Genomic DNA, 20,253 nt, shown 5'->3' on the forward strand with positions numbered 1-20,253 from the left:
AGACTGAGAGCTTGTTGATAGAAAATCCAGATAAACAAGAGGAAGCATATACCAGGAGAGATTGCCTGTTTTCAGATAGAAAATTAAATCTATTAAATCAGAAAAAAACTGGCACAATAAGATCAGGGGCAGGAGGATGACTTGATACTACTTCCAGGGAGTTTTCTGTAAAACTTACATTAAAATTACAATTCTCTGCACAGGTTTTTATGAGAGGACTAAAACCAGGACTTCCAAGAGCTCTAGAAAATAACAAAAGTGCTACCGTGTTGCAATAAATTTACAGCCAAGGTAAAATATTATTATGATATATTTATGGATGCACAAGTGAAGGAACCAGGTAATAGTTCAAATGAAAATCAGAATGACTGAGCATCTATAAATTCAAGTTAATAAATAAGATGACTGGAATTTGACAGAGCATAAGAGGCCCAATAGCCAGGAGACAATACTAAACTCATATATATCCTTACAAGGTAGAACCTAAGGTAAATCTTGAGAAAACCAGCTTCTGACAAACATGCTCCAGGATTTACAAGCCATCATGGATTATCTTCTTCAAAGGGTTTCTTCAAGGATGATTTCCATAGATTGTATTCAGAATCTCCGTCTTACTTGTCAGCTAATTGATTTTTCTTAACAAATATTAGTCTTCTTCCTTGAAGCAATAATGGAAGAAGAATGCTAGTCTCTATCTGGTTTGGTCTGGTTCTTGTGCCATAATTGCTGTGAGTAGATGAGGTTTCTGACACACTGTTGCTTCTTCGGTTTTAATTTTTTTGCTCTCCTTCCTCTATTTCCCGTGTAAAAGCCCACACCTCATCTACTCCATAAGGGCTTGTTACTAGATACAGGATGGAAATAGCAACACTGATGGAAAATACTATTGTTCAAGGTTCAGACTGACATCCCAAATGGTTTCTGCATCACAGGTTTTTAATCAGTCATGTCTATTAGATCTGATTATCTCTTGGGAAGTTCTCACAACAGCACAGACACCACAGTTGCTGATGTGTGGATTCAGGAGGAAGTATTAAACCTGGCCATGTTGAGAAAATTAATGGATTAAGCACCTGAAATATTTTTATGCCTGTCCCTTTCCTCACTAAAAACAGCCTAGAGATTCTTCTAGACTCAGGGTAGCCTAAATCTGTACAAACATTCATGCGACCATTACAAATCTCTCATGAGTATCTGACCACTCCATCACTAGTCCTATATATATCCTATATCCTCATTCTCACTAAGGGCTTAGAAAGCAAACCCACTACCAATCTATATTCTAGGTCACTTCGGAGCTGGTGCTGAAAAGGAGGAAAAATAGTAAAATTCAAAAATTAAGCTAATTCTACCCAAGAAATTCACGCAGCCTGTTATCCAGGGACCGAAAGGAGGGAGAGGGCAATATGTCATAAATGTGAAAAAACCATATATTTACATAGATATAACATGGAACATTATGCAATATATATAATGATAGATACTCCCACATACACACACAATATATACAGAAAATATTTCTAAAATGTAGAGATAGATATAGATGATATTGATAGATATAGCAATAGCTATAGATGATTGTCATGGTTTGATGCTGGCGCAGTGCCAGTGCCTCCATGAAAATATATGCTCCCTGGTGTCTGCTGTGAGATGTGACCAGGAATAGAGCAAAGCAGGCTCCAACTCAGGAATAAAAAAAAAAAAAAAAAATTATTAACCTACAACTATATGTAAAAAGAAACACACACAGAACTCAGAATGAAAACCTTCTAAAAACATTCCTTCTCCCCCCACCAAATTTCCAATACATCACAATAGGACAAAACCTTGGATTCTCAATTCTGTTACCACCCCTCAGATCACCAACTCAGTCCATCTCCACCCTTCAGATAATCAATTCTCAGTTCATCAATAAGAGAGGAGTCCCTCTTGTACCATAGGCTTCCTCAGGAAACACAGTTGAAACTTCTTGTGTTTCCATGTCACACGTGGCACCGCCTGGAGATCATTTGCCACCATGACATCTTCCTTCCATGTCCGGTGCTCTCACCACTGCACATGGACCAGGGCTGCTTCTAGGGTTTCCCTTTTTAAGGATGCTTTGCCCAGTTCCAAAAAGAGAACAGTCTCTCACTTTCGGGACACCTGTTCCCCCCAAATTTCACCCCCTGGGGCTGAGGGGTCTCAAGAACAGAGATCTTCTTCTTCTTCCCCAAAGACAGAGGGTACCACCACCCTCCTCACCAGTCGCCTCTGTTCACACACTCCTTCACATAACATCACTGCACTCTCTTGGCTCCTAGCCATTGCCTCCCCCTAGATGCAGTCTCTGTGTCCCAGGAAAAATGGTTCTGTCCATGGCTATACAAGAAAAGTCCAGCCAAAGGCCACTCCATCTCCTCCTCCTCACCTCCCTAGGATTCTTCTCAACTTCTCTCAGACATCTTTCACTTGCACAAACTTGCATCACACTAGCCCATTTCCTCCTATATCATCTCTATCTCTCTTCTCATTCAGCTCCAAGAGTATCAGCATTTTGTAAGGTTTCCATCATCCAAGAAAAGGGTTAAAATCTCAGTCTCTGCCTGTCCAGAACTCCCATAATGGCCCTGCCAGGCACCTTCTCACCGCACAACCCCCCCCCCCCATCTTCTCCTTCTCAGCCATGCTGCCAGCACAAGATATCAAATTTTAAGGTGGCACAAGCACAGGCACAGGCTCTCTCTCGCTCTCTGGGGGGGCTGCCCAATGTCTCTCAGTACTCCTCCTCCCTTCCATCCTGCAGGGGCCTTCACCTCCCTTCTCTGTCCAAAGCTCCGGCCTACTTCACCCGGCTGCATGGCTTCCCCTGCCCCACCCAGCCCGCAGCTGGGCAGGGCAGCTCTGACCTCTTTCACCCACCTGAACCAAGAGAGCTTTCTCCTGGGCGTTCTCTGCTTTTAAAGCCCTGTGTTCTCAGGGGCGTATCCATGTCCTCAGTGGCCACACCAGGTGCCAATATTCAAATCTGAGCGCCTATTGGTTTGACCACAGCATCCCAAAAAACTCACTTCCTTTTCAAACCAGGACACTCCACCCTTCGCATCTGAGAACACACAATTCCAAAATTATTATCAAAATTACATGAAACACACTTCTACTTAAAACAATAAAACAAGAGCCCTAGATTTTTACTATCAATCCACTTTAACCTAATACATGCTTTGCTCTTATTCCTCTTTGATCCCATCTCACAGTTGTATCTTATCACTTGCCCAAAATTCGATTCCCGGTCAGGGGAACCAAAAATGTCATGGTTGGACACTGGCACAATGCCAGTTACCCCATGAAAATATATGCTCCCTGGTGTCTGCTGTGAGATGTGACCATCTTGCATCATGTTCAGCAAGTAAGCTGGGGAGGAGGTTTTTCCAAGGTATCCATGGTGATCATTGCCTGGGACCAGGTGGACTTAAGTCTGTTGACGGTCAGTGATTGCTTGTGCATCACTTGGTGTGGGTTTTCCTTCATTTTTGTTCCCTTTCACTTATTTATATTCTGCATCGCAACCTACAAGTCCTTGTGAGTTTTTTCCTCACTTTTGCCCTCTTGCCTTTGTCTTGGTTTGAAAAGACAGGTGTCTGCTAAGGAAGGCAGGAGCCTCTCTTGAAATGGAAAATATCAACCACCTCCCTCTGAATTGTTATAATTTTGAAATTAAGGGGCTCTCAGGCAAAGATATGGGAGTAGGAATAACAGTTCTGTATTAGGGAAAATAAAAATAAAAATACAGTAATACAGAACAACACTGACAAGAGTCAGAACAGGACCTGGCACCCTGTGGTGTTGGCATCACCCAGGGTGGTGGCACAGTCCCATTCAGTGGTGGCTGCAGCCCTCCTGCAGTGCCAGCTGTGGTTCTGTTGGAACAGGGATCCTGGAGTTTTCCTCTGAAGGTCCAAGGGTGCTGTAGATGACCCTGGTCTTCCTCTGGGAATCCAGTGGAAAAAAAAGCTGCTCCTCTGGGAATCCAGTGGGAAAAGGCTGCTGTGGTGTTCCAAATGTCAGATTCTATCCAGGTAGGAATGCTTGGCTCCTCCCCCTGGGAGGAGCATCTCCCAATGGGATGGGATGATGGAATCATTTTATCAGCCATGCAGTAAGACTCAATGGCCCATTAACAGAAGATATCTCCTGGAGGCAGGGTGGGTCTGGAAGAGATAAAGAAAACTGCCCCACCTGGTTTTAACAGGTGGCCCAATTAACAGAAGAGAACTGCCCCACCTCTGACAGATGGCAATAAAATACACACCCCCAGCCACATCTTGCATTTGCAACTTAAGACACAGCAGAATGAGACACAAAAAGTGTGACTGCATCTGCTGGGAGTGCTTGGTCTTAGCTTTCAGCAAACACCAGAGCAAATGCCAGAGCTGGGAGCAGAATCCTGCTTTATCAGTTTGTCCCATCAAAAACATGTAATACTAGTCTCTGTCACATCTGTGTCAGCAAAAAGTGTGGTTACTGCCATGCTGTGTCAATTCAGCTTAAGTCAGTGATCAAAGGATGAATCTCTCAGTTGCTTAGCTGACCATCACACCCACACAGGGAGCTGTCCTTACCCTTCACGCCTCTGTGGTGTTTCTACAGTGGAACCTTTAATCATCCCTTTGAATTATTTGAAGGCATTGAAAGGGCAGCCTGACATTCCACTTCAGTATAAGAATAAATTAATTGAATCCCAGAATTGACAGCAATTTCCCAGTTTATCAATCAGGTATCCAGCCAGAATAACCATCACTGCATTTCTAGGAGCAAACCAGAACAGAAATGTACATTTCACTGCCTGGAAACAACTACCAAAACACCCACTTCCAAAGCTAGAGCAAAGTGACTCACATCCAAGCATAGATTGCCTATGGCAGGTTTTACTGAGCTGGAGTCATTCACAAGCCTTCCACACAGTCCACTGTGCCATTACACCTGATGCTGGTATGGTAAGTTCCATTGAGGTCAAGTTCTGCACAAGTCACAAAGCATTTGTGAGGTGCAGATACAGACAAAAACTCATGTATGTCTTTAAAAATGAAGTTCTTCCCTGCTAGATTTCTATTTTGTCTGCTCACTTCCCACTTCCATGACCAGTCAGCCATTAGGGGGCTTGTGTCTTCTCCCAGAAAGCCAGCCATTGTCAAATAGGAAATGACTGGCCACTTGGCACAGCGCAGCTTCTCTTTCCCTTCTTGTTGCAGTGGCAGCAGTAGCTCAGCACTTTTACGCACATTTCAGTCCGGAAGCAAAGCCAGGAGACTCCATCATTGGCTTTATCTGATCCCTTAGTTTCTTGGCTATAGTTCACCTTGATCTGACTCCTTGTTCCATAGTATAAAGTTTTAAGCAACATGTAAATATGAAACTTAGTCTTAGTCTGCATTAATTCAAAGTTCTAAAGCATTTGCTGAAGAGTAGGAAACTGGTTGACCTGGCATGATTTAATAGCGTTAACTACTGTTGTGGTTTGACGCTGGCCAAATGCCAGGCACCCATCAAAGTCACTCACTCACCCGCCCCCTGCCCCAGCTGGGCAGAGGAGAGAAAAATGTAATGAAGGCTTCATGAGTTGAGATAAGGACTGGAGAAAAAAACACTCCAAAGGCAAAACAGGCTCAGCTTAGAGGTACAAATTGAATTTATTACTGTAATATATGGTAGAGATAATTCATGCTATATAGATAGATATATGTGTGTGTAAAATATTGTGAAGGTCCAAAGTTATGCCTTTGACCACTCTGGCTGGGAGCAGAGTTCTATTCTCATTGTAACCAGTTCCCAGACAGCGTTAAGATAATATCAGGTCTGTTACCGTATGAATGGGACAGTCCCGGACGACCATCATAGATGATTTCCCCTGGCATCTGCACCTGGGAGATAGCATCTAGACCTTCCTGGACCATGATTGATGGAATGTCTCAAGAAACTCACAAGACCTGCACCTGGGCATGATTACATCTGCGGTACTCAGGAACTGGGATCACTCTACTACATGTGAATACAGCTTCTGCCTGGATACTCAGACTTTCATCTGAGTCTCTGGATTTGTCTTTGTCTGTTCCTGCACATGTATGGATCCCGCTCTACATGTGAAGAGACATAAAGAAACGTGTGGTCATCTCTGCCTCAGGCAGAATAAACTGTATATAAGCTAGCCACTGGAAGCACTCGGGGTGATCTCCTGGGGAAACGCTGTTACTTTGTCAGTGGACCCTAGTTCACCCAGCACCTGCACCCGGGGCTGACACTGTCTTGGCTGTGGTGGTTCTTTTTCAAAATTCTATTTTTTGTTATCGATCCAATAAATCTTTGTTAAATTTTTCATAAATTTGGCTACTGATTTGATCATTTATAACATTACTAACAAAATCAGATGAGGAGAATGAGAAGTAAATTAAGCCCTTAAAAAAACCTTTTCCCCCCAACCCCTACCTCCTTCCTGCCAACAGTGCAACGAGACAGGGCCTGGAGGGTTTGGTCAGTTCATCACCCTAGGTTTTTTTCCACTGCTCAGGGAGAGGGGTCCTTCCCCTGCAATGCTGTGGGGTCCCTCCCACATGATTCAGTTCTCCATGAACTTCTCCAGTGTGGTTCCAATCTCTGTGGTTCCAAGCAGCAGCTCCATGCGACCTACTGCAACATGAGCCCCTCCCACAGACAAACAGTCCTCCCCAAACTGCTGCAGCGTGGGTCACTCTTCCACGGGGTGCACTCCTCCAAGGATAGGCTGCTCCAGCCTGGAAGCAAGGGCCCCCTCTCTCCACCAGGTCTCCAACGGGCTCACAGCCTCCACCAGTACCCACCTGCTCTGGCCTGTGCACCTCCCACACAGGCTGCGGGTGGATCTCTGCATCCCCATGGACCCCCACAGGCTGCAGGTGGATCTCTGCATCCCCATGGACCCCCACAGGCTGCAGGTGGATCTCTGCATCCCCATGGACCCCCACAGGCTGCAGGTGGATCTCTGCATCCCCATAGACCCCCACAGGCTGCAGGTGGATCTCTGCATCCCCATAGACCCCCACAGGCTGCAGGTGGATCTCTGCATCCCCATAGACCCCCACAGGCTGCAGGTGGATCTCTGCATCCCCCATGGATGCCCACAGGCTGCAGGGGGACAATCTGCTTCACCACTGCCTGCAGAGGAATCTCAGCTCCAGCACCTGGAGCACCTCCTTCCCGCTCCTTCTCCACTGACCTTGGTGTTCCCCTCACATGTTCTCACCTCCTCCTCTTCTCTGGCTAGAAAACTGTGCCCCACTTTGTTTTGATTTTTTTTCCTAAATATTTGTTATCACAGAGCCATTATTATCATCTCGCATTGGCCCAGCCTTGGCCAGCAGCATATCCATCTTCAGAGCCATCAGGGATTGGCTCTGCCAGGCATGGTGGAAACTTCCAAGCAGAAGCCACCTCTGTGCTCCCCCCCCCACCCCCCCCCCAACTACCAAAAAAACCATTCTGTTCAAAACCAACACAGCTACTGAAGAGCAACAAGAGCAACATCTCCTCAACACCATATGTTCTGGGTCTTCACACCAGCAGGCACAAGCTAAACATCTCAAATAAGCACAAGAGAAATATGATTTTAATTAGGTAGGTTTTTTATATGGCCATTGTATTCATAACCCTTCAGATCTGCTGCAGCAGAAATATCTGAGGATGCAAGGAAGCAGCTCTCTAGAATGAAGTGTTTCACTGCAAGTCTTCATCTCATCTGCTCCAACTACTGTGGTACCACTGGTGTGTGACAGGGAGAGGCTAAATCCACTAGAGTAAAAATATGTCAAAACTGTCAACAGATAAAAATTCTGTTTGCACAGGAGAAGTAACAGAAAAATATGGCTTAGTTTTACTACCCCACAAACTTACCTAGGTTACAAAATGTGACATAATACTGACCTATTTTTCAGGGGTCAAGCTCATGCTTGCAATAACAAACTGCACCTAATTTAGCCTGGAGTTCACTGTCTGAATATTAAGGATTGACTGCATTCAAATTAAAAAGAAAAAACAACCAACTTGCAAGCTCTAGTTATTCTGCCCTGGCTACTGAGACACACAGAGAATAGGATGGTGACTCTCCACCTACAGACACTGACCTGCCAGAAGACAGCACATGTGAGGCAAATCCTCTCAGGAGACATGGAACTAAATGCAGACATGACAGGAAAATGAGTCAAATAAGAATTTGTCAGGCATTCAGAAATTAAGCTTTGGCACTCTGGCATCTCTGCAGAAATCCCAACAATCTGCTGGGATGTGGGTTTGAACCTTGAACAATAGCATTTTCCATCATCTGAGGCTGTAACTAGTTTTTACAAGATAGAGTCATCCTCCAACCCCCCTGTACATCTCTGTCTCTGTGTCAGCAAACATGTGAAGTGATGCCTGCAGTGCCAGGAGGTTTGAATCTGGAAACTGAGGAAAGCTTTTCTTGTGCCCTGCCTCCAGTGCCTCTTCTTGACCACTGTCTCCCAGCCCAGGGCAGGTACTTATGGTCAATGCTATGAGTCTCCTACATGCAGTGGTGCCAAGTCCTGATTGGCATTTTTTAGTGTGGAGATGGGGAGCTGACAACCATTGAGTAAGGGCAGGTGTTACATTCCCAGTTATCCTGGCAGCAGAGAAAGCTCAAACCCCTCACGGCTTGCCCTGGCTCATGTATCTCCACAGTGGATATGCCTGTAACAACCACTCACCCCCAGCATCTGGGAGGTAAAACCCTGAAACATGACTCTGGTAGTGACACCACAAGAAAAGGTTTGGAAACTCTGCTGCCAATGCCTCTGTTTTGCTGGTTCAGCCCTTTTCACATGGCCTGGACAGAGTACATGGCCCAACATGTACCCCCAAAACCGACCCCTGGCATTCGTGCCCTGGAACTGCTGCTGTAGGACACTGGGGATGCCAAAGCAGGAGCTGAAGGTGAGAAGGTAGTTGAAGAGCAGTATGGCAAACCTGTAAGAGTCTGAGGTAGAGTGGATCCTCCTCACCCTCCCATCACGTCCCTCCTGTGGGTCCCGCTGAGCCCCAGCCAGGCCCTGGGTGCAGGGGGCCCAGCTCGACCTGCAGCCTCCCACCACCTTATATAAAACACAGAGAAGAGCTCTCTGAAGGGAGGAATAGCACGAATGAATTGATAGAAACCAGCCAAGTGTTAATTAGAGGTTCTTCATTATCACAGGAGCACGCCAATGACAAGGGAAAACAACACATCCCACACTCCAAGCCCATGTATGATTGAAAGGGCAAGTATATTTCTATTTTTATAAATGCTGTTGCTGTAGACATCAGTTCTGCAGCCATGTAGTTTTTATTTTGCCCTACCCTATGATTTCCCCCTTCCTTGATCTGCAGGTGTGGAGGATAATGAAACAGCATTCTTGTCTTATGTGAGGAGGATGCTTCATGCTGCCAACCCATGTCCTTACCCAGCTGTGCTGGGCAGACAGAGCCCCTGACATGCAGTCACCTGCTCATGCATCCCAGTGGGATGGAGAGGAGAACTGGAAGGGTGTCTTAAGTTGCAAATGCAAGATGTGGCTGGGGGTGTGTATTTTATTGCCATCTGTCAGAGGTGGGGCAGTGTCGCAGACATCTTTCATGAAAAATCCTTTCTTAGGATTTTTCCTTGTGAGACGCTGCAGTTTCAGCAACTAAAAGTAAACAATGGTTATCTACTGCTGTGGAATGCAACAGGTAGACCCGTGATTGGTCTCCTGTGGATGTTTAGATTTCCTGACTAGTCATGGCAGAGCTGGCTCTTGCTCTCTGTCTGAGACACAGATCTTTGTTATTCATTCTTGTCTATTCTTAGCTTAGCTAGCTTCTGAAGAAAACTTTTCCTTTCTATTTCTTTTTAGTATAGTCTTAATGTAACATATATCATAAAATAATAAATCAAGCCTTCTGATCATAGAGTCAACATTCTCGTCTCTTCTTCATCCTGAAAACCCTTGTGACCATGGTCACAGGGCAGTTCTCTTCTGTTAATTGGGCCACCTGTTAAAACCAGGTGGGGCAGTTTTCTTTATCTCTTCCAGACCCACCCTGCCTCCAGGAGATATCTTCTGTTAATGGGCCATTGAGTCTTACTGCATGGCTGATAAAATGATTCCATCATCCCATCCCATCCCATTGGGAGATGCTCCTCCCAGGGGGAGGAGCCAAGCATTCCTACCTGGATAGAATCTGACATTTGGAACACCACAGCAGCCTTTTCCCACTGGATTCCCAGAGGAGCAGCTTTTTTTTCCACTGGATTCCCAGAGGAAGACCAGGGTCATCTACAGCACCCTTGGACCTTCAGAGGAAAACTCCAGGATCCCTGTTCCAACAGAACCACAGCTGGCACTGCAGGAGGGCTGCAGCCACCACTGAATGGGACTGTGCCACCACCCTGGGTGATGCCAACACCACAGGGTGCCAGGTCCTGTTCTGACTCTTATCAGTGTTGTTCTGTATTACTACATTTTTATTTTTATTTTCCCTAATACAGAACTGTTATTCCTACTCCCATATCTTTGCCTGAGAGCCCCTTAATTTCAAAATTATAACAATTCAGAGGGAGGTGGTTGATATTTTCCATTTCAAGAGAGGCTCCTGCCTTCCTTAGCAGACACCTGTCTTTTCAAACCAAGACATGCTGTTAAAGAGGGAGTCGGGGGTGATTTTTTTGGATAGATTTCTCAGATGAAAACAAAGAGCAAACAGGACAATATTTTATCTGAGAACCGTTTATTGGTAAAGGAGTGTTCCTACTGACAATATTTTATTTGAGAACCATTTATTGGTAAAGGAGTGTTCCTACTGAAGGGGATAGAAAGGCGAGCAGAGAGGGAAAAAAAGAGGCTGAGAGAGAAACAGAAGACAGGGACAGTGTTACCGTAGGAACCTCAGCGCTCTGTCCGCATCAGCATGGCAAATGGCGTTGCGTGTTGCAAGCCACAGCGAGCTGCGTGGCTTTAGTGGCGGCTTGGCACAGCTTTCAAAGCGGCAGCGTGCCTCCGGCATCGGCTGCAAGCCACAGCGAGCCTTGCCTGGCTCCTGTGAAGGGCTGGGTGCAAACTGGCTCCAGGCTGGTCGCTACGGGTTGGTTTTGCTGTGGATGTGGTCGCAGCTGGGTACAGGCAGCGGCAACGCCCAGGAAACAGCGCGGGCGGCTGCGGCGGCGGCGCCTGCTCCGCTGGGGAGGCAGCAGAGTGAGTGTCAACGTGGTGATGAGCTGGTTCGCGGAAATGGTGAAGCAGGGCAAAGCAGGTGTGGACAGGGAAGCAGGATCACCAGGATGAAAAACTGAGGGGGAAAAGGGGCCAAACCAACACTACAGGCGACCCCCACTTCCTCCAAGAAACCCAAAGAATAGTGTTTCTCGTTGTGTCGCAGTTAACTGCTTTTATTCGCTAAAGCTCCTCCCCATAGCCCGGTTTCCTGGGCATTCTTCCAGGCATCCGGGCATTTCTCCCACCGGCAAGGGTGGGGGAGGGGGATGTCGCTCCCAGCCCGATCGTGGAAGCTTCCTCTGCCCTGACTGGCTGCCGGGCAAAGCCTTCCCGGGGACCGGGCTGCCAGCACACCTAGAGCCCTCACAGGAATCTTCCATATGTGTAACATATGTTGAGGCATAAATAAAAATCAGATTAGTCCCTCTCACTCGGTATCACAGAGGTAAATGTCTTAGGAGAGAGAGGCACAGAGGAGATCATGTTCTCTAGGTCATAGCCTGCAATGGAGCTCAAGGCAGAGTCAGAGACTACAGAGTTCTCTTGAGAGTCCCCTGCCCCTGCCTCTCTAAGCTCCCACCACTGATAATATCATTATTTTGATGATTGCCAACTCATTTAATAAAGAGACCAGTCTTTACAAAATTGAAAGTGGAGAGTAAACTGATAAGGTTTATTGGTGTGTTTTGAGGTTGTTCTTTAGCTTTTTTGACACAGAATGCCTTTGTCCTGACTTAAGCATTTCTGTTGAGGTTTGTGCATTTTTTCTGTTTCTTCCTAGATGGTGTTATTACTTTCTCTTTTCTCACTCTGCTGGGATCCCTCACGTTTGCTTTAGGCTTGCACTTCAAGGACTTGCCATACCTCCTCCCAATGATGTTCATGGCTCTTTGGTTCTGGGAATGGGTCACTTAGTAGTAAGGAATTCACATATACATATTTTCATATTTACATTTTGTAATATATGTTATAAAAGAATTCATGCTTAAGGGGAGAATGTATATATAATAAAAATTGTAAAATCCTCTGATGAGCCTCTGACCACGAGCAGCCTGGAGAGAGATAACTACATTGGAATTACAAACTCCTGGAGGCAGCAGGAGAACAATGTTTTGTCTGCTAATGAAAGAATGTGGCCAGCGTGGAGATGGACTTTCTCTGGAGCCATCAGGGAACACCTAAGGGTGATCATCTCTTGGTAGATATCATCAATCAAGATAACCAAAGTCACCAAGGAACATACATCTGAATACAATACGCAACTTTCCCTGACATGATCAGAGCCTGCCACTACTCAGGAAACAGCAACTGTCCAGCCCTGCACAGTGCAAGAAACCTTCACACATATGCGGAGTTACAAAAGGAATCAGGGCACCTCTGCCTCAGGCATAAAAAAACTGAATAAAACAACCACGCTGGAAACGGCATTCATGAACAGAGGGATATCCGATGCAATAGAGGTCGGATCTAGGTTCACCCAGCACTGATCCCGGGCTCAATGCTGTCTCTTTGCCTGTGGTTTTTGAGGACCGTATTTTGGTTGCGAAGATAAAAATCTTTTGCATTTATTATTTTGGATTTCTGGCTGATCATTTATAACACATCTTATGAAAGGGTAATGATACATTTTTGCCTTCTAGACCCTTGTCCTACCAGTCAGCTTCACTTCCTCTTACCCAGTGACTTCTGTTGTTGGCAGACCACTGCTCCTTGATTTAATGAGTGCTGAAATGTTTAATTCTTCCCCTCTAACAAGTTTGTCCTTCTCTCAAGGGTGGGCACTGACATGTGATTTCTCTGCCTTTGAAATTATTTTTGCTTGCCTTATAGGATGGATAAGTTCACCTCCCATGCCCCTGCATGATTTAGTACAAATGGACTGTGAGGCTAGCCCATACCTTCTCTGGCACATGCCTCCTCTTGGCATGTGTAGACCAGCTTCCAGCATGAGCTCTCCAGCTTGAGAGAGCTCTTGCTTCTGTTCCATGCTGTTGGTCAAGCCTGTCTGTTCAAGAGAGGATTTTTCTCTTCTGTAAGTTGTGCAGAATTGTTATCACAACTTTCTGGTTCAAGGGGAAGGCTGGCACTGGCATTTGGATTGACTCTGTCTCTCCTGTCTTGGGAGTGTCTTCAATTTCTTCACCCAGAATTTTGAGACAAAGTTTGGGATGCAGTGGACACTCCTTTAGTGTTTTCTAGACCCAGGCCAGCTTGCTTTGTCCAATGATTAAAAGAACCTGAAAGAGGTAGTGAGGTAAGCCGGAAGTGGCACATGATTTTCCAGTTTTTCCTGTTGCTTTCTACGTGCAATGAGTGGTGTTTTCTGCACTGATGCCAGAAAACCCACTCTAACTCTGTAGTGTCAGCCTGACAGTTTTATTTTCTTGACATATTTTAACATCTGCAGTCACAGATAGTCAGTTCTTAATATAGGAGTACTCCCATGGAATAGAAACTTCAGAGTGAAAGAGACAGGAATGAAATGTGTTTGTTATTCTGTACTGTGGCCAGCAGAACCTGCTGATTCTGCAGCAGTGTCTGTACTGGTCCCAGCAAAAGATGTCTTGCACATGGCTGATTGAAACCACATGTTTAAATTACTGTGAGAAGAACCTGAATTGCATATTTCTTAGTGTGAATCTGTTCTAGGGCTTGTATCTTTAGAAGATTTGAGCTTCTCTCCTTCTTTTGGTGCAGTGAGATGAGATCTGTCTCAAGTGGAAGGGAAGGGTTAAACAGCACATGAGTAGTCTACTGGAATGGTGATGTTAGGGAGACTTGCTTCAAAGATTATAGAGAAGTGTGATAATTGAAAAGTGTTATTTACAAAACAAGGCAGTATAAGCCATCATCCACAGAAAAGAGATTAATCTCTTGCAAAAGTTGAAACTGATTAGTGTCCTCTGATTCCAGCTCTCCGAGAAAGCTGTGGTGGGCATGGGACGTCACATCTTGTCTGACATTTAGTTTTGCGCTCAGGCAGCATTTGCAAGCGCAGCACAGTACTTCTGTCAATACTTCTGTGTCAATATTTCTGTCAGTGAAGGGATCAATACGTCAGATAAAGTGTGCGTTCATCTCAGAAGCTATTTCAGAAAACAAAATGTGTACAGAACTCCTTCTGAGAAGGACATCTGCAGCAGATGACCATTGTAAAACTATGGAATATTAATCCCAATATTACCGGGTGGGACGTGCCTGGGCTCGTCTGACCCTTGCTGCTGGGCCAAAGGTGGCAGCTGTGATGTTTCACCTCAGAGATACATTTGGCCGGCTGGATGCTGCAGCTGGGCACTTGGAACAAATCCAGGCATAGTAGAAACTCAGTTTACCTTTGGTGGAAAAGGTTCAGGCGACAGTGAAGAGAAAAAGGAGAGGATTCTGCCATAGGGTTTTAATCCAGAGTTTATTCCATTGACAGACCTCTGAATCTTGTAACAGCTCCCAACAGAATCCCGACCACATGGTCCCGTCTCCTTTTAAGCCCGGGGACAGGGGGAGGGGAAGGCACAGGTGAGCCACCAACCAGGTGGGAGGAGGGGAAGGCTCAAGGGATAAAGACACTTGGACAGGCCAATGAGCCCAGACCTGAGGGGCTTCTTTTGAACTTCTGCCAACCACACCATGACCCTGCTGGAATGTTAAGATTGATGGACAGCACTTAGCAGGAGGGCAAATGGGGAGGGGAAAGGAGAGATTGGCACACCTGGGGGGTTGGGATAGGTGAAACAGGACATGGCGTCACACTGCAACATAAAACTTGCTTTGGTGTAGGCAGCATAACCAGACTCACTACCCTGGAGCTGCCTGTGCTCACAGACCAGACTGCTGGGGTAACTGCAGCAGGTCAAACCAATGAAAAGGTACAGCCTGGCTTCCTGCACAGCCATGATATGCCTCCCCTGCTCTGGGGACCAGAGAAGTTTCCCAATGCTTTTATCTTGGGTTTATTGCATAGTTCTGCTGCGGGTCAGGAGCATTCTAGCCATAGGCCAGCTGAGCTCTGCCTGAGAGACTGGTGGCTTTAGCTCACTGGCCTCAGGCAGTCCTGCAGCCATAGGAGCTCAGTGGCCAGAGCTCAGGGATTGTGACAGGGTGGTACAAGGTCAAGGGTCCTACTCTGTTTTAAGAGAATTCAGGCTTAGGAGTCATGGAGAATTCTGCATTTTACATGCAGTGAGTTTTGTCATTCAGTGTTCTCCACTCCCAGGAATTTCCAACACCTCTTGTTTTTCCCAGGGAGCCTCCTCTGTGTGCTGGGGTTTGTTTCAGCCCTCACAGTCAGTGTACTTGATAAAGTGGGTAGTTGGGCTTGGATGGTGTTATCCAGCAAGAATCCAAAAAAGCGGTAGGTGGTTTTTTTTCCATCTCTGTCCTGGAAATCCCAGGTACAAGAGCACTACCACCGGAATGTAGGGAAGGCTGCAGCAACAGAGCCAGTCCTAACCAGGAGAGGGCATTCGTACCCTTCAGTTCAACCCTGCAGAGCAGCACTGAGGAGATCGCATCTGTGAGCCACCAGCCAAGAGTTCCCTGCCTAGAGCCTTCCAGAGCTCAGGGAGTACTCAGAATGGCAGTAGCTTTCTGATCCAGTTACTTTCCGACTGTAGGTGGCTCAGAGGAGCATTCTGCTGGCCTCCCTCTGAACTGCTTTCTGGCTCACAGGATCCAGGATAGGAAATAGCTAATCTGGGCAGTACTGGTCTCTTGCCAGCCCTTATCTTCAATTCCTCCTTGCATTCTGTCTAGGAACAAGCATTACGAGCAACTTCGGTCTGCAATTTTTATGCACCTTGATCTATTAGATGGCTTCCTTCTCATGACAGTACTCTCAGCTGGTTTCTGTAGTTGTGTTGTGACTCCTGTTTATACTGTACCTTTCTGCTGTGTTTCTCTTAAGGGTGTGCAGTGGACTCTTAACAGATCCTGCTCAAAACAGTCTTTTGCAGCCAGAACCTTCATAAAAATAAGAAAGCTTTTTTGTTTTCTTTACTGGATAGTGTTACAGAAGGAATGTTTTAGAGTCAGTACATCTCAAATTTCACTTAGAGGTATATGAGCTGCCTTTTATTTCCCTTTAACCTGTTGTTACTTCTTAAATCTCTTGTGCCCTTCAGTGGCTTGCAGAAAGTGACAATGGTGTGAAGCTGGGCTATTTTCTTGGGGAGTGAGGGCACATCTTGTCTTTGCAGCAGATTCAGGACATACAGCACCTTCCCCTTCCCTACCAGCTCCTGGCCCTCACCATCATGTTCTTCCAAAACTGCATCTTCCCCTTTTGTGGCAGACAGCAGGTACTGTTCTATGGCTGTGGCCCACTGACTGACATGGGCCAACAGAGCTTTGCAAGCCTCAATTTTGGAGGGACTAGGAAATATAGGGGTAATAGGCTTGTTCCTTCCACTCGTGAAATGTGGAGAAACATACCTTTGACACCTAAAGGTTTGAGGGTTCTTTGACCTTTCTTTCCCTTCATAGACGAGAGAATCTTCTGAAAGACTGCAAAAATACTTAAAGGAAAATGATTCACCCAATATTTAAAGCTTCAAACACTGCCAAAGGAGGGTCAGAAGGATTTGGGAGAAGGGGAAGGAAATACTCAATTTAAAAAACAGCCCATAGACATTTCACCTTTGTGACAGACCAGCAAAGTGGGTTCTTTTGAGCTGGGTGGGGTGTCAACATCACAGGTCTGGGGCAGCTCTGCCATACAGCTGCTGCACTCTGCTACGTCTGGAATATAACTGGGCTTGCTCAGCCTGGGTTTGTACAAGAGGAAGCCTCTGTATCTGGTGAAAACTTCGGACTTCCTTTTTAATGCCTGCCTTTGCTTAAAAGAAAGCAGCAACCTGGCTATGTAAATTAAGGCTTGGGCTTCTGTCCTGGGGCTCTGCCACAGACTTGTTTTGCTGCTTTGTTGCCCTTTGTGGATGATGTAGCAGCTTCTGTCACATTATGAGGATGAACTTTTGTATTAGGTAAGGCCTGAAGTAAAAAAAAAAAAAAAAAAAAATTATTTCGGTAGAATTTCATTAGTGATTTGAAAAAGGCCACTGTGAAATCAGGAAGGAAGAAATGTCATCAGCATGACAACTGATGGGAAGCAGCTATATAGATAGCCAAATCAAATTTAAGTAGATACAAGATCTTTAAATAAACCTCTGTGAATGATTGTAAATTCTATAAAGAATTTGAGGAAGTTTAATGAAATTTCTGCATGTCCCTAACAAAACTGAAAGCCTGGTTTTGACAGGGTTTTTTTCGTTTTTGTTTTGTTTTTTTTTTCCTGTAACCAGGCCTTCTTAAAGGAATTTCCTGCTCAATTCCTAGTATTTCTTGAATGCAGATGTTCAATATTTTTTCTTGCTGCTAGATTATTTTTAAACCATGGTCCTGCCCCTCAGCATTCACCCCCTTGAACTGATAAGGCTTTTAGCCTCTTAAAAGAGGATGTCAAAACTTCACCCATGTAGCATGGGCAAGCAATGGCACACTGCTGCTGTGAGCTGTGCTGATATAGGAAACACATGCTCCACTCTAACCTGCAGTTTCACTCTGCACTTGCAGAAGTGTCTTGGAAGTGTCTGAAAATACCAGCGCCTCTGTGGTGTGTATTAATTAAAAAGAAAGTAAACCATCAAAGGCTTGGCACTACAAACCAGACAGAATCAAGCTTGTTTACAAGTCCTCTCATTCAAACCCTTCCCACCCATATGCTTGTGCTCAAACTTACTTTCTATCAAAATAACCAGATCAAGACTACAAATTATTTTATTTTCTTGGCTTCATTTTATCTTTAGCAAGTTTATCCAGGATAAATATTCTGGTTAAAATCAGCAGGCAGCTGCTTATATTTTTGGGGCAGTATATGAAAACTCCCTCATTCTCTCTCCAGCAGTTGGCATATTAATTGTGAGTACCCAAAACATGAAGCACTCGCTGATAACTTGTTCCTGATTTTTGGAAATGTCCGCTACAGCCCCCTCAAACAGAATTTCACCTGTTGTGGCTGGACGAGAAGTCCTTGCAAACTGCAAGATGCACCTTAACCTGACTTAAATTACAAGAAGTAACATTTGCCGATTTTTACCTAGGTCCTGTAATTGTGCTATGGTAGCATCGACCCATGGTATATGGCTGTATGTTTTGGGGAGTCTGAGACAGAAACAGAAAGGACTGGGATAAGCTTTGCAAGTAGATGGGAAAGGACAATTTGCATGCAATCAGGCCCTGTTTTGTCATAGAACTTCCATTCCTTATTTCCATAATTATCATGGTATAATGTTTTCCCTTCCCCTTTGTTAAAACCTGGGGTTTCGCTTGAGTACTGGATACCTAGTAACACTTCAGTCTCAGTTCAGAGGTATGCAAGAGGTAGAACAGCTGCTCTGCTACACTGCCAACAGCCAGGAAATGCCATGTCACTGCCATTCCTGCCAGCCCACTTTGCACAGCCCCATGTGCCACTAGGACCTATGGGAAACAGGGTCCCCTGGAAGAGGCTTTCTGTTCATTCCCTTCACCACGACTATGCTGGACTGAGAGGTGTCCTTGCTGTTGTCTGTGCCATGCTGACTCTGCCGGTCTTTGCTCTCCTGGCATTCACATCTGTGCCCCTACTGGTCTCTACCATCTGGCTGGGGATCACTTACTCCTTTGCTACTGCAAGTTCCCAACTGTAGCTGGGTGTATTGTGGCAACACTCCTACATCTGGATGGCATATTACTGCTGCCCTGGTTTCCTGCTGAGCAGGTTTCACAGCCACAGTTTGAAGTCACTGACTCTGCAAGCTTGACATCTTTGCTTAGTAAACAAATAACCCTAAAGAATCAGCATGGAACAGAAGGCAGAGCACAGAGCAAACAGAGTTTGAACATCTCCATGGATGGAGATTCTGCAGCATCTCTGGGCCACCTATTCCAGTGTCTGACCCCTCACAAGAAAAATGTACATATTTGTGTTCAGATGGAATTCTGTGTGGTTTCCCTTGTGCCCACTGAGTCCTGTCCAGAGCAGAGTCTGGCCCCCTCATCCTTTCTTCATCCCAGCAGGTACTTGAGCACACTGGTCAGTTCCCTCAGCCCCTCCTCCTGTGACAGATGCTTCAGTCCCTTTGTGGCCCATCACTGCACTCCCTAAATCACATCTGTCTTGTACTAGGGAGGCCAAAGCTGCACACAGTGCTCCATGTAAGGCCTCATCAGTATTTTAACACAGCTGGAAAATCAGACTCCTGCTAGACGGTGGCTTCAAAATATCCTTAGGCCTCCACTTGCTGCAGTAGAGCACAGCTCTTCAGTGCTGAAATCCTGCACTTGCATTTTTTCAGAGGAAAAATCCCATGATGAATTTCCAGCTGTAACTATGAAAAACCACATGCAGCAGGGGAGTAAACAAATGTTAGAGACTTGCAAACAGAAGAAAATATGTGTTTAGAACTGATTTGTATGTTAATATCTTGGCTTAAAAGCAGTGACTTCAGCCTGGTCTGCTGAAGCCATCAAATTTCTTAGTTTATGCCATGTGATGTGGCAGCTAAATGCAGAGGGGGTTGGTGCTGTAATAAGTGCTGGGATAACTGCTCAAAGTCCTGTACTTACTCCTTCATGGAGAAGCTCGCTCAAAAGCCAGCCACTCCTGTTTGACATCCCACATCTACCTCCAAATTACTAGAAAAGAAACTCCAGTCTTCTGTTTTGAAGAAGAGTTGACATACTTTCCTTAAAATCTGCCAATGGTTAACAAGATTCTCATTGGTGTGGCATCAAAAGCCTCAGTGCCTGCTCTGCTGGGTGTCACTGGGAACCATTCCTGTCCCTCTCCTGTGTTCACTGCCTATATAGAGAACATCTGTTGGCTAGAGAGGGTTTTATAGAAACCATCGAGCAAAGATCCTTGCACTTGCTTACAAAAGCCCTGTCACAGAATGTGAAGATGTAGGGACATCCTGGTGACCTTTGGATCTCTTGCACAAAGACCATCTTCAAGGGGGGAGGG

General features: G+C 45.6%; 1 pseudogene; it reads left to right on the plus strand.

Moving 5' to 3' along the window:
- Window positions 1–10,957: 10,957 nt before the first annotated feature.
- LOC136563638 (major facilitator superfamily domain-containing protein 1-like) lies at window positions 10,958–18,937 on the plus strand (annotated as a pseudogene).
- The last annotated feature ends 1,316 nt before the right edge of the window (window positions 18,938–20,253 follow it).

This window comes from Molothrus aeneus, chromosome 16 (genome assembly GCF_037042795.1).
Source record: "Molothrus aeneus isolate 106 chromosome 16, BPBGC_Maene_1.0, whole genome shotgun sequence".
Taxonomy (NCBI): Eukaryota; Metazoa; Chordata; class Aves; order Passeriformes; family Icteridae; genus Molothrus; species Molothrus aeneus.